At 42.3% G+C, this 14,058-nt stretch overlaps 1 protein-coding gene across 5 annotated transcripts in view; it reads left to right on the top strand.

Moving 5' to 3' along the window:
• LOC5564596 (neurogenic protein mastermind) overlaps window positions 1-14,058 on the top strand; it is a 426,767-nt gene that overhangs the window by 197,092 nt on the left and 215,617 nt on the right. The window lies entirely within an intron of this gene.

Here is a 14,058-nt window from a genome sequence, read left to right as displayed (position 1 = left end):
TTGCGGAGTTGTTAGTCCTCCAGGTTAGTTCTACGGTATATGTCCTACCGAAGCTACGCCTACGATTACTACATGCCATTCATTCCTCTTCATACCACTACACACTATTGGAACACGAGTTATTTCCCAATTGAGCTGGAACCCCATTGGAACGTTCGACAAGCAACCATTGGAGTTTGTTGTATTTGGCCATATATTACGGATTTCGGGATTTGTACCGCTGTTGGTACCTCCAGGTAGGCTGCCACAGTATATGCCCGGCCGAAGCCAAGGTTTCTCCAGATATTACACCCACCTTTTCCTCTTCTTTGAACCCAAACTGGAACTGAGTTACAACCCTGCCAATATTGATGGGACGTTTCGGAATTTTGACGTTTTTTTGGAAAGTTTGGATTACTAGAACAGTTACCTGTTCTGTCAGGTCAGTGTTTTAGGACAGTATATGTCCGCCGAAGCAAGTCCATACGCGGCATACTACATAATACTTTTCTTTGCCAACCAATCGACGTCACATCATGCCACCAACCAAAAAGGGATCCGCTGCTTTGAGGCAGCTGAAGACTCAGTTAGAGGAAGTAACGGCTTCTTTCGATGACATCACATCTTTCATCCAACAATTCAACGGAAATACTACGGCTTCTCAGGTTGAAGTTCGTTTGGAGAAAATCGATGAACTGTGGGATAGGTTCAGTGAGGCTTTAGTTGATTTGAAGTCGCATGAAGAATTTGAGGATGAGGAGAAATATTACAACAAGCTTCGAACTGTTATCAGTAACCGATATTATGAAGGGAAGTCCTTCCTTAAGGACAAGGCCAAGGAACTTCAAGAACCCAACAATTCGGATACATCCATTCATGATTCGTCAGCGGTGGGTGTTCTAGAACATGTTCGTTTGCCGCAAATTAATCTCCAAAAATTCAGTGGTGAAATCGATGACTGGTTGAGTTTTAGGGACTTATTCACCTCGTTAATCCATTGGCGGACTGATCTTCCCGAGGTAGAAAAATTCCATTACTTAAAGGGATGTCTTCAAGGCGAGCCAAAAACTCTGGTCGACTCGTTAAAAATCACTAAGGCCAATTACCAGATTGCTTGGGACATTCTGTGTAAACGATATAATAACAACAAGTTACTGAAGAAGAAGCAAGTCCAGTCCCTGTTCAAGCTTCCGACCCTCTCCAAAGAATCCGTTTCTGAGTTGCGAAGTCTCGTCGAAGGTTTTGATCGAATCGTTCAGACACTCGATCAAATCATACAACCTGAGGATTATAAGGATTTATTACTGGTGAATTTCCTGACTCTGCGACTAGACCCCTATACCCGCCGTGCATGGGAGGAATGTCCGGCATCCAAGGAACAAGATGTATTGAAGGATCTTACCGAATTTCTTCGTAAGCGTATCCAAGTTTTGGAATCACTCCCACCAAAGCCAGCGGATTCCAAGGTTTTTCAACAAGCTAATCCAAAACCTAAGCCGACAGCAGTGAAAACCAGTTATAATTCGGTTCAATCGACTGGAGGAAGATGTGTGGCTTGTAAGGACAACCATTTTCTATACCAATGTTCCACATTCCATCAACTTTCCGTGGCAGACAGGGATTCACTGCTGAAATCCAATGGACTTTGCCGAAATTGCTTTCGTTCTGGTCATCAGGCAAAGGACTGCCAATCTAAATTCACCTGTCGGATTTGCAAAAAACGTCACCACACCCTGGTTTGCTTAAAATCGGAGAAGGAAAATGCTACAACGGTCGTAGCGGTTGCTGGAGGCAACCATCCTTCAAACTCCAAGGATTCCCATGGTTCAACTGGTTCCAATTCAACTCTTGTGGCCAACATGGCGGCCACAGACGTTTCGACATGCAACATTGCTCAGAAGGTGTCCTCGAGAATTCTACTCGCGACGGCAGTGGTTATCGTCGAAGATGAGATCGGTGCAAGGTTCAACGCTCGAGCTCTATTGGACTCTGGATCGGAGAGCAACTTTGTGTCGCAACGATTATCCCAACGGATGAAGCTCTCCAGAAACAAGGTCGACGTTGCGGTTAGCGGCATAGCGCAGGGAACAGCCAAGGTTAAACATACAGTCCAAATGATACTTCGCTCGCGAGTTTCGGATTTCTCGCGGGAAATGAGCTTCCTGGTATTACCTAAGGTAACTGTGAATCTACCCACCACTTCTATCAACACGGAAGGGTGGAATATACCAGACGGAATTCATCTGGCGGATCCAGCGTTCTTTCAATCCAACGATGTCGACATTGTGCTAGGAATAGAAGCCTTTTTCGATTTCTTTGAAACTGGAAGGAGAATTTCGATCGGCGATCAACTCCCAATCCTCACGGAATCGGTATTCGGATGGGTAGTCAGTGGTGGCTGCTCGTCTTCAAGCGTATCCCAACAAATCAACTGCCATTTCTCAGCAACCACGGAGCTGGAAAAGTTGATGGAGAAGTTCTGGTCCTGCGAAGAGGTAGAATTCGCTAACTCCTATTCCCCGGAGGAGCAATTATGTGAAGATTTGTTCCAACGTGGAGTCCAACGAGGTTCAGACGGCCGGTACACCGTCCCTTTACCAAAAAACGAAGGTGTCTTGTCAGCATTGGGTGAGTCATGGGACATCGCTTTCCGACGCCTTCTTGGAACGGAGAGAAGGTTGACAAAGGATGAGAATCTACGGAAAGAGTACGTCGCATTCATGGACGAGTACTTAAACCTGGAACACATGCGGAAGGTCGAAGATGTCGGCGAAGAATCGGTCAAACAATGCTATCTACCACATCACCCGGTAGTCAAGGAGGCCAGTACTACCACAAAGGTTAGAGTTGTTTTCGACGCTTCTTGCAAGTCGTCAACTGGAGTGTCCCTGAATGATGCGCTTCTGGTAGGGCCAGTTGTGCAGGAAGATTTGAGGTCCATCATCCTACGGAGTCGGACGAGACAGATTCTCCTCGTATCGGACGTTGAGAAAATGTTCCGACAGATCCTTACTACACCAGAGGATCGACCTTTGCAATCTATACTCTACCGATTTTCTCCCGACGAGGAAGTTGCGGTGTTTGAGTTGAATACCGTAACCTATGGAACAAAACCCGCTCCTTTCTTGGCAACTCGGACTCTTCAGCAGTTGGCAGCTGATGAGAAAACAAATTATCCGCTCGCGGCACGAGCGATTGGTGAAGACGTCTATATGGATGATGTCATCACTGGTACAGACGACCTGGATACTGCTATTTCCCTCAGAACCCAACTGTCTGATATTATGGAATGCGGTGGTTTCAAGCTGAGAAAGTGGTGCTCCAATGTTCAAAGGGTTTTGGAAGGCGTACCTACAGAAAACTTGGCTATTCCGGACAGTACAGGCATTAATTTGGACTCCGACAAATCCGTAAAGACGTTAGGACTGACTTGGATGCCTGCAACCGACACCCTACGATTCCAGTTTGATATTCCTCTACTAGATCCACCAATCATCAGCACAAAACGTCGTATTTTGTCCAACATCGCTACATTGTTCGACCCCCTTGGTTTGATTGGTGCCACAACGGTTTCTGCCAAGATCTTCATGCAGCGACTATGGATTTTGAAGGACGCTCAAGGCAAACGCTTGGATTGGGATCAACCTGTACCTTCAACGGTGGGTGAGGAATGGCGGAAGTTTCATGAAGAACTCCCTCTACTAAACGAAATCCGCGTCGATCGCTGTGTCATCAGTCTAAATGCTATTTCGGTGGAGCTACATTGTTTTTCTGACGCCTCGGAAAAGGCGTACGGCGGTTGCGTCTACATAAAAAGCCAAGATTCGAACGGAACAGTCCAGTTACGACTACTATCATCCCGGTCTAGGGTAACTCCACTCCGTAGTCAATCAATTCCAAGACTTGAACTATGCGGTGCACTTCTATTGTCCGAACTATTTGAGAAGGTCAAAAATTCCACAAGACTGTCGGTTCCAACGTTCTTTTGGACGGATTCAACTTGCGTACTCCGTTGGATTGCAGCTACACCCACAACTTGGACCACATTCGTTGCTAACAGGGTGGCAAAGATTCAAACCATAACGGAAGGATGGAATTGGAGACACGTAGCTGGAACAGATAATCCAGCAGACATTATATCCCGCGGACTATCACCGAAAGAAATTGTCCACAACAAACTCTGGTGGGAAGGCCCAGATTGGATGAAGGCAGACCGAGAAAATTGGCCTTGTGGCAGTGCTGATGACCTTGAAGTAGGAGAGGAAGAGAGACGTCGCACAACGGTTGTGTGCGTAGCTTCACCCATAGCCCAGTTCAACAAATACTACCTTAGTAAATTTGGATCATTCGCAGACCTCACTCGGCGAACAGCGTATTGGCTGAGGCTAATGAAACTTCTTCAAACCCCAAAGGAACATCGTTCCAAAAATAGTTTCTTAACCACCGCAGAACTGAAAAGGGCCGAATATACTATCGTTCAAAGCGTTCAGCGAGAAATCTTCGTAGATGAATTCAAGGCTCTGGAAAAAGGGGAATCCGTATCCAAAAGGTCACCGCTGAGGTGGTTTCACCCATATATCGATGCAGATGGATTGCTCAGAGTCGGAGGGAGGATTAAAAACTCGGATGAACTTGAAGGTACCAAACACCCAGCAGTCTTACCAGCAAACCACGAATTAACTCGGATGATCATGAGACATTTCCATGAACGGCTTATGCATGCTGGTCCACAGCTATTACTAGGAGTAGTTCGACTGCAATTCTGGCCACTTGGAGGGAGGAATGTAGCCAGACAGGAAGTTCATCGTTGCGTAAAATGTTATCGCACAAAACCAGCAATAGTGCAACAGTTCATGGGTGAACTACCATCCTCACGAGTTACCGCTTCCCGGGCGTTTACCAAAACTGGCGTAGATTATTTCGGACCCGTCTACATCCGACCAGCTCCGAGGCGCACTGCCGTGAAGGCCTACGTAGCTGTTTTCATTTGTATGTGTACTAAAGCGGTTCACTTGGAGCTCGTATCCGACCTATCAACAGAGCGATTCTTGCAAGCGCTTCGAAGATTCGTATCAAGGCGTGGAAGACCTTCGGACATGTTTTCTGATAACGGTACGAATTTCGTCGGAGCCAGGAATAAACTGAATGAACTCTTCCGAATGCTGAAAGACTCCAGACATCATGACCGAATCTCTACTGAACTTGCCGTTGATGGAATACAGTGGCATTTTAACCCCCCGAGTGCGCCACATTTTGGAGGGCTTTGGGAAGCAGCAGTCCGGTCAGCCAAAAACCATTTGTTGAAGGTGATCGGAGAAAACGTAGTTTCATCAGAAGATTTCTCCACGCTTCTAACGCAGGTCGAAGCCTGCCTTAATTCCCGTCCGTTAGTCCCGATGTCAGATGATCCCGATGATCTGCGACCCTTGACTCCAGCGCATTTTCTTGTGGGTTCCTCGCTTCAGGCTCTTCCTGATAACGAGCTGTTGGACATCCCATCGAACCGATTAAATAAATTCCAACTAATACAGCAACGGCTGCAACATTTTTGGAACCGATGGCGGCGAGAATATTTGAGCCAATTGCAAGCCAGAACCAAACGTTGGAAACCTGCTATCGCCATAGAAGAAGGAAAACTTATCGTCATCAAGGATGAAAATGTCTCTCCGATTCGCTGGAAGATGGGAAGAATTATAAAGCTGCACCCTGGTGAAGATGGAGTTACCAGAGTCGTTACAGTGAAGACCGCCACCGGTGAATTAAAGCGTCCGGTGGAGAAGATATGTATTTTACCGATTCCAACTGAAAGCGAAGACAATGCGTCATAAACCTGCTCCATATCCATTCCCGAACTCCCATCCTGTCGAAGAGGATTTTCTTGTTTCTTTTCAGAAATTCGACGTATTTCTGGGTGGGTGAGGATGTACGAATATCCCCCAGAAGCTACAACCCTGACTTGCAGTATGCAGTGTTGCACTTTCGCTTTCGTTTGACCCAAATAAACAACGTTATTGTTCGCAACTACGGCCTGGCTGGATAGCAGAACAATACCCATCATACACCGTCTCTGATCCAGTATCTGTTGGCACAGCATCCACACATAGCTACGAGGCTATCATCATGCGAGCGGATCTGATGTCGAGATGAGAGGAGGGAGAACCGAATGTGATCTAAATCCCGATGGACAGCCGATCATCACAGGAGATTCTCTACACTGGCCATGCACAGAGAAGACCGTGGGTCAACTGATGACTAGAAAGAGTATCTGCCGCAAGTACAATTCGATCTCCGCCGGGTATATGTCACCGCAATAGTTATATATGTTTGGTCTAGTTTACAAAATAAATGTAATTTTGTATGTGCCAAGTGACCGAAGTGAACCAAGGACCCCATACCCACGGAAACAAGCCCCCAAACCCATGGAAACCAACCACCAACCCTTCACGACAGAAAGTACGCTCAGCTTGTCCATCACTCCTAGCTCGTAAGCAACATCAACCAACCGGTCCCATCAGTGTTGGAGTCGGAAGGAAATCTCCATTATTCGAAGGTGAGGGCCGACTATCCAACATGCAACATTCACGATGTGCCACGAAAACGAAGTGAATTTTACAATTTATTTATTTTTTGCTGTGTAATGTTAAAAAAACAAGAATTATTGGCAACGCGATTTCGCTTGAATGGATTTTCGTAACGATATTTTGCAATTTAAACAATGATTAACAAGCTCTTACCTACTAATTAACGACCTTTTTTTGCTAACGACCCATATCGCGCATAATTTTAAGGGTAGTTAGGTAGCTAATTAGGGACCAAAAGCAATGCTACTACCTTAAGACTATTTCCGACCCTCCACTTGTCATGGATAATCGATTCCTGGACTCGATTTCATGCTTCTCGTTTTCCTGGTATCACATATATATGCTCAACAAATGACCATCTTCATTCAATCCCTCAAGACCATTCAAGTGAACCCATCAATATGTGCAACCCATTCGTAGTGTTAATCCTGCTGGTAGCGACATCCTACTCCGCTTCAGCCATTTACCCATTCGGACTCGGAGGTCGTCAACCGCAAGGTTACCTAAACGTCGTCTTTCCGGCACGGCCCCAATATCGCTACTATGAAATCGCCCGCAACCGACACCTTCTGGAGGCCATCCGACACATTGTGATGGCCGGAAGCCTTCGACAGGACGAGGTGATGCGGAAGGCTTCCGTGAGGCTCCGTCCGTGGACACCATCCAACCGGAGGTTACCGAAAGTGCCTCCGGTTGTGATGCCGATGGTTGGTTCGAGCGCTTCTCCAACCAAGATTTCGATTCCGATCCCGCCTCCCGTTCCTGCGGTGATTTCGGAGAAAACAGCAGATGTTTCCGGGAAGGAACCAACGAAGGAAGTTATCGCACTAGCTCCTGAAAGCAAAGAAAAGATCAAATCGGTGATCAACGAACTGGAAGAAAACATGGAGCAGGATATTCAGAAAGCCGCGGATGATGTGGGTAGTGTTGCTCCGCCCAAAGTGACCCAGGAAGTGATAGAGAAAACCATCGCCAAAGTGGAGGAAATTGTCCACCAATCGGGAGACGATTCGGATTTACGAACGGAAATGCAAACGGAAGCCCCGGCGCTTAATGTGGCGGTTAGTGCAGTTCCTGATGCGGTCGTACTTGTAGATGTTGCAGAGAAGCAGGAGACTCCTAAGGAAGAGACTCCCAAGGAGGAGACTCCCAAGGAGGAGACTCCTACCATCATGGATTCACCGGAAAAGCCAAGCGAATCTAAACCGGAGAAATCCGGAACTGAGACGCTGAAGAAGCTTATAACGCAGTTGGGTTCGTCACTGACCAAGCTGATGGGTACGATGGATCAATTGGTCAAAACTGGTTAGTCGGAGTAGGTGAAGCTATGAACTCTGCTGATCTCCATGGAAGTTTTTAAATGAAACAGATTGCTGCAGTTCTTTACTAAAAGCCGGAATCCCACACAGTTTGATTGATATTGAATTGAGTTGAGTCTAGAGAATAGGGATGTATATGAAGTAGTAAATGGTAGAATATGTAAAAGTTAGAAACAATCATCAAGCTGGCCTAGCTTAGTATGGGAAAATATTATATGACAAATTAATCACGGTAATCTCTCAAAAAAGGTTGGAAAACAAAACGTCAAAAGGATAAAAGTGTCTACAAACCTAAGGTCATAACGACAAAACGTCCTGAAGGGGAGAAAGAACTCTCTTTTTAAGAAATAAAAACTCCTCTAAAAAGTATCGATGTTTTTCTTTTCTGTTTGATGATTTGTTTTTCAGCCTTTTGTCCAAAAACCTTCTAAGTTACCATGGATGTTTGAAAGGTTTCTGGAAGTTGCCATGTGGTTAAGAGGGCTTCCCAGGGTTTCGTTTCATTCTTATAGGTTGAGGGACAAAATGGCGAAAGATAAAATGTTCAATCGTCAAACTCTTATCCGTTCTTCTCTACTTTTATCTTTCCAACTTTTTGTCTTTATACTGTCTGTCATTTCCTCGTTTTGTGTTTCGATGTTTTGTCCATCATTATAGCACATCTTTCCTTTACGCCCAATACAAAGGCAGTCTGCTAACCAAGAAGCAAGCCTATCTCTGCCATAAAATTATCTTACCCCGATACCTTCCCGCATGAACTGGCAAAATTGCAGGGGTATACCCGGACTGTGAGCCAGTTTTTGAATAAAACATCAATTGCTCCCCTTTGCCCTCATTACTGATCTGCGCTCTGACGTTACAGGCGCCATTGTTGTCTAAAAATAGAAGATCAACAGTGCATATACACTGAGGGTATTCCTTCTCCATGCTTATCATAGTTAACAAGGCAAAATTCCAAAAGTTAAAATATTGGTACCTCGAACTTTTGTCCCTTCTTTCTTGCGATATTTTGTCGTTTTAACTTTTTGTCTTTCGAAGTTCTTTTATTTTGCCGACTTATATTTCGGTATTTTCTCTTTCATTCGTTAGAGATTGTTTCTAGCTGTTCGAAATTACATTACTTTGCAATTGAATTAAACGGAATGAAATTGGAGAGAAAGTTACGCGTCTTCTCGGGGAGAATCAAACTCACGACTCCCAATTCGCTAGACAGGCGAGCCACCAACTACGCCCCGAGAGGATCCATGAACGAAGAAGGCAACCTGAATTCAATTTCAACTCAACCACGTGGTTCTTTTCCGAAAGAAGTGTGTTTTGAGAAAAAGAACTACGTAAACTGAAATCGAATTAAGGTTCTTTAGTGTCTTTGAAGTTTGGATCGGTGGTTTTAGCTATGGTTACCAGATGCTCCCATTTGTTTCTTAGAGATGCTTAGGGATTTTCAAGGTATTGTCGTGGGAGTGCCAGAAATCTAATAGATTCCCAGTAGTTTTAAGTGGCTTATAAGAAGTTTCTAAGTGATTCCCATCGTATTCCAAACCTTTGGAAAGCCCTTGGATGAATTTTCTAGAACACAAAGCTACTTTTTTGACCTACCTACTTTGGACGCACAAAGTCTATTCGTTGATACATTGATAGAATCGTACCCCTGGAATTCATCCATATTTTTATTTTTTGTGAGCGATGAGAACGCAAAAAAAAGAATTACTATTGTGTGATCTAAAATAACTCCCCGCAAATTATTGGAATGAAAGATGTTTCACTGCATACTTAAGTTATCGATAACATATTGTGACAACAACAATTAGTACAACAAAGTCCAACGTGGCTTGATAAAATATTATTTTGTTTTGTGAAGTATCGACTGTATGTTTTAATCCTAATTTTCCGGCAACGCAGTCTTTATTAAGATAAAACGAGGTGCTTTGCCCTACGTTTCGACACGGGTATTGTGCCTTCCTCAGGGGGTACTGTAATTTAATTAATATACTATTTGTGTTATTTTTTTGTCGTTGTAACTTACAATATTGTTTTCGTTCTTTGTCCTTTGTTATATTGGTATGACAACAAACAATTCACGTAAAAAATTAGCAGGACATCGGTCAAATATTAGTAAATTGGAGAGACTGATGAACGACAACAACACAAACACAGAAACAGCTAGAGTAGCACTGATAGATACTGCAACAGCGTTAATACAACACTGCGTTGAACACGATCACAGATTCGATTTAGAACATACATAAAGTATCGATCATAGCTACACTGCCCATAACTGCAAAACAGTCACATTCGACATTTTTGACAAATTGGAGTTTATAGCATGGAGAGTCATCAAATGATAAATACTTTCGATCAACTTACTAAAATCTGTGAGATTGTTCCAGAAAATTCGAAAAAAATACCAAATTGTTTTGTCACATTGGTTATTATATCCGCATAACAGTCACATTGAGATTAGAAATGAGTCCCGTTATGTAAAGGCAATGAAATTTCTATCAGAATTATTTTTTGACAATTCACCTAGTACGCGATATGAGTTGTACACAATATCAGCCTCAAATAAGCACTTTTGAGTTCCTTGTAAATTTTAGAAATTTTAGTTTCCTCCCATACTGCCATAAAATGCACACTTGGTATTCCATTTACTCAATGCCTACTTTTGTCGGATGTTATAAATATGCAGTTATGGGTAGTACAAACAATCCACACTTCCATTTCTGGAAATGTGCCATATCACCAACACCAATCATACAGTCAACAAACGTATAGATATAGATAGACCCAGCACCAGATATACTGCATTGTTGCACGACATTAAGAGTAAAAATGAACGAGACAAAAATATGAGTAGAAATGAATACTATCAAGTTAGGAGAGAAAGTAGCATAGATGAGAGAAAATCAATTACACCGATAGGACACATCACACACTGAATATCTTAAATTGCACCATTGTACAAGTTGTACACAAAAAAGACAGTGATTTTCGTAGCGTAAGATTTAATAGTTCAATTCCATCCAAACCTTTTTAAACTTAACGATTCATAACTTTGAGTATGTACCAAAAAACCTACACCAGACAGTTATAGTTCGAAAAAACATAGGACAAAGAACGAAAACTGTATTGTAAGTTACAAGGACAAACAATTTTACAACACAAATAGTATAATAATTAAATTACAGTACCCCCTAAGAAAGACACAATACCCGTGTCGAAACGTCGCGCAAATAAGTACCTTGTTTTATCTTAATAAAGACTGCGTTGCCGGAAAATTGAGATATAATTTTGTTTCACAACTTCACAGAAACACTTCACATTCACAACAAATTTCTGACAGCTAACCTAAGAGAATTAGCGTAGTGCTGTATCGCTTCTCCAGCCACAATACAACCTTAAATCAAAATGGCTCAGACAAGACAATGATTTATGCTCATGCTATTTGTAATACTCGTACAAGCCCAAGTGGAACAGATGGTAAGGTGCGCGGCCGTAAATCAGTGAATCCAGGTCCAATTCTCAATCATTCAAAATTATTTATTTACACATTTAAATAGCAGCATCTATCTTTACAGTGTATTTCAATTTGTTAGTATTTTTAACACCATCGGGCTTAGAAATATGTATTTTTTTCCATTTTTGATTTATTGTTGAATTAAAGTTGTATAAGCGATTGTTATGCTTTGCATGGTTGCTTGTTGTTCCAAAAATATAATTTTGATATTTAAAGCAGAGTAATATTAGCGCTTGTTCAACCATAATTCATCTCTCCAAACAGCTCTAAGTCAACTTGAGGCTGATCAAAATCGCCAAAATGAGATGTTCAGCAGCTGAACAATCGAGTGTGGCATCTGTGCACAGCTTTTGTTCAAACTAAGGCTGCTTTAAATAAGTTATAAAAGTGTTTAACCAGCATCAAATTGTTACCTGGCCAACGAACCACTGAAAACCCTTTGTGACCCCTTTGACATACCATTCAAAATTACGTTGAAACCACTGAAAAATCTACGATACCTTTGGTAAGACTATTGAGAAAATATTAAGTATTACGTATTATGAGAAAATATTAGGTACATGTACGTATATCACTTTCATGAGCACTGGCTGAGGGAAAGTTGTGCATTTTTAACGTGTTATTCAAACAGTGAAAAAATGCGGAAATCTCAAAGTAAAATCGATGAAAAATATATACCTGAACGTAGAAAAGAGCAAAATCGCGAGTGCAAATTAAATTTAAGTTGGAAAATGGATAAAAAATTAAGGATTGAGAAAAAAGGGGAATAATTCCATTCAATTATTGATGTGAAAAAAAAAATGATTGATTGACAGCATGCGCGGGGGGAAGAGATTAGTGTATGAGTGAACGCGGTCTCAGTAGTAGTGGTAATGAAAGGTAGGACGAATGGGAGTGATGTGGTGTGAGGAATGAACGTGTGGAGAATTACTGCTTGCGAGGCTTACCCACACCAACAGACTAAAGTGATCTCTCGGAAGGAGAAAAAAGAGGCGGGTATGAGCAAGATGGAAGTACGATTAGAAAACTAGGCATGTGCAGTGGTGTTCAATTGGAGTGTTGCAAATTAACACAGTGCACGTTTGATATTGGCAACTTTAACGTTCAATCTTCATTTCGAGAAGCCCAGCAAGCGGTTACAGTTTTCGCATAGTTGAAGTGCTTTGTTTTTTTTTTTCGTTTTGCGCTTCAAGAAGACTAGCAAGTGGATTCGGTTTTCGCATCGTCGGAATGGAAGCGTAGTTCGAGAAGCCCAGCAAGCGAGTTTTGTTTTCGCATCGCCGAAGTAGAATTTTGTTTTTTTTTCGGTACCATCGGATTTTTCCTGCTTACGGGTTCGCCATTCGTTTTTGGCCCTTCAGACAGGAGTATGAATGAATACAAATAGTCAGACAATCTTGAACAAATTGTTTTGTTAGTACATACCTTGATGGATACCTTGCTACAATAGATGGCAGCTTATATCATCATCATAACCATGTACGTTTATCACTTCCATATGCTTGCAAGGGTTTGAAAAAGCTTCCCAAAGGTTCTTAATGGTTTCAAAGGAATGTTCAAAGGTTCTCAGGTAAACTGAAATATGACTGAAGTTCACAAGTGGTTTATAGCTGAGACGAGACTCGCGAAGAGGAAAAAAAGCAACGTCATATGCAGCCCAGATTTCGCTGTCAGATGCAGCCAGTTGATTTTGTGGGCGAATATGTGGAGAGCATTGGAATCATTCATAAAACAAATTAATTCAGCGAATATTTCATTTGATTTGCGCTGACGAAACTAAATCGAAACAAGCAAAACATTTGTTATTGCAATGTGTACTGCGTTTGCGGATATGAAATTTAACTTGAAAAGGTTTTCTGAACTTGGAACGATGCAATCGCAATTCATCTTTGCCATTGAGTTCATGTAAAAGCTTGAACATCTTGCTCACAAATTTGTGTAAACACAGAATCGAAGAAGAAAATCTTAGCAACCGTAGAAAAAGAAGACCGACTTCGCGAGTCTCGTCTCAGGTTTATAGTAGTTTCCGGAAATTCCAAAAGGCTCCCAGGTGATTCCTGATGTGTCCAAATCAGAGTTGCGCGATGTCACTATCAATGCTTAAAATTTTTTGATTTGTACAGGCCGACTGCGATACAAATCGGATCATTCCATATCACATCAACATCATGCTGTCTACTCCATCACCAGTGCATTGATGGCGATAGACTATGGATATCACTGATGGGTTAAGTTTAGCTTTAAATTAAGCAGATAAAATGGCAATTTATTAGTACGATATTTTCGACAGTGTTGCAGATAGATTGAAACTATGTGTTGGTCACTGAAAAACATTAATAGCATGGATAATAACCACGTGATCACTCATTCTGCAATGATTTTGATCTAGAGTGCAATGTCGCATCACTGCTGTTGGTTGTCAAATCGAAGTGATATTGATAGTTTGCAAGTGATATTGATAGTTTTAGACCATCACCCATCAGCTGATATGATTGATAATAAGCAACTCTGGTCCAAATACCTTGGCAACCTTAGCAAGGTCTATGAATACTCCTAAAAACCGCTGAAAACGTTTTGAAAACCCTTCGAAAACTACTGTAAAATCTTCAGATTCCCTTTTGGAATATGTGATTCCTTGACAACTCATGGAAACTATGAGCAAAGA

Source organism: Aedes aegypti, chromosome 3 (assembly GCF_002204515.2).
Source record: "Aedes aegypti strain LVP_AGWG chromosome 3, AaegL5.0 Primary Assembly, whole genome shotgun sequence".
Classification (NCBI taxonomy): domain Eukaryota; kingdom Metazoa; phylum Arthropoda; class Insecta; order Diptera; family Culicidae; genus Aedes; species Aedes aegypti.
Note: the sequence above shows the minus strand (reverse complement) of the source record. Positions and strands in the feature narration are given on the sequence as shown.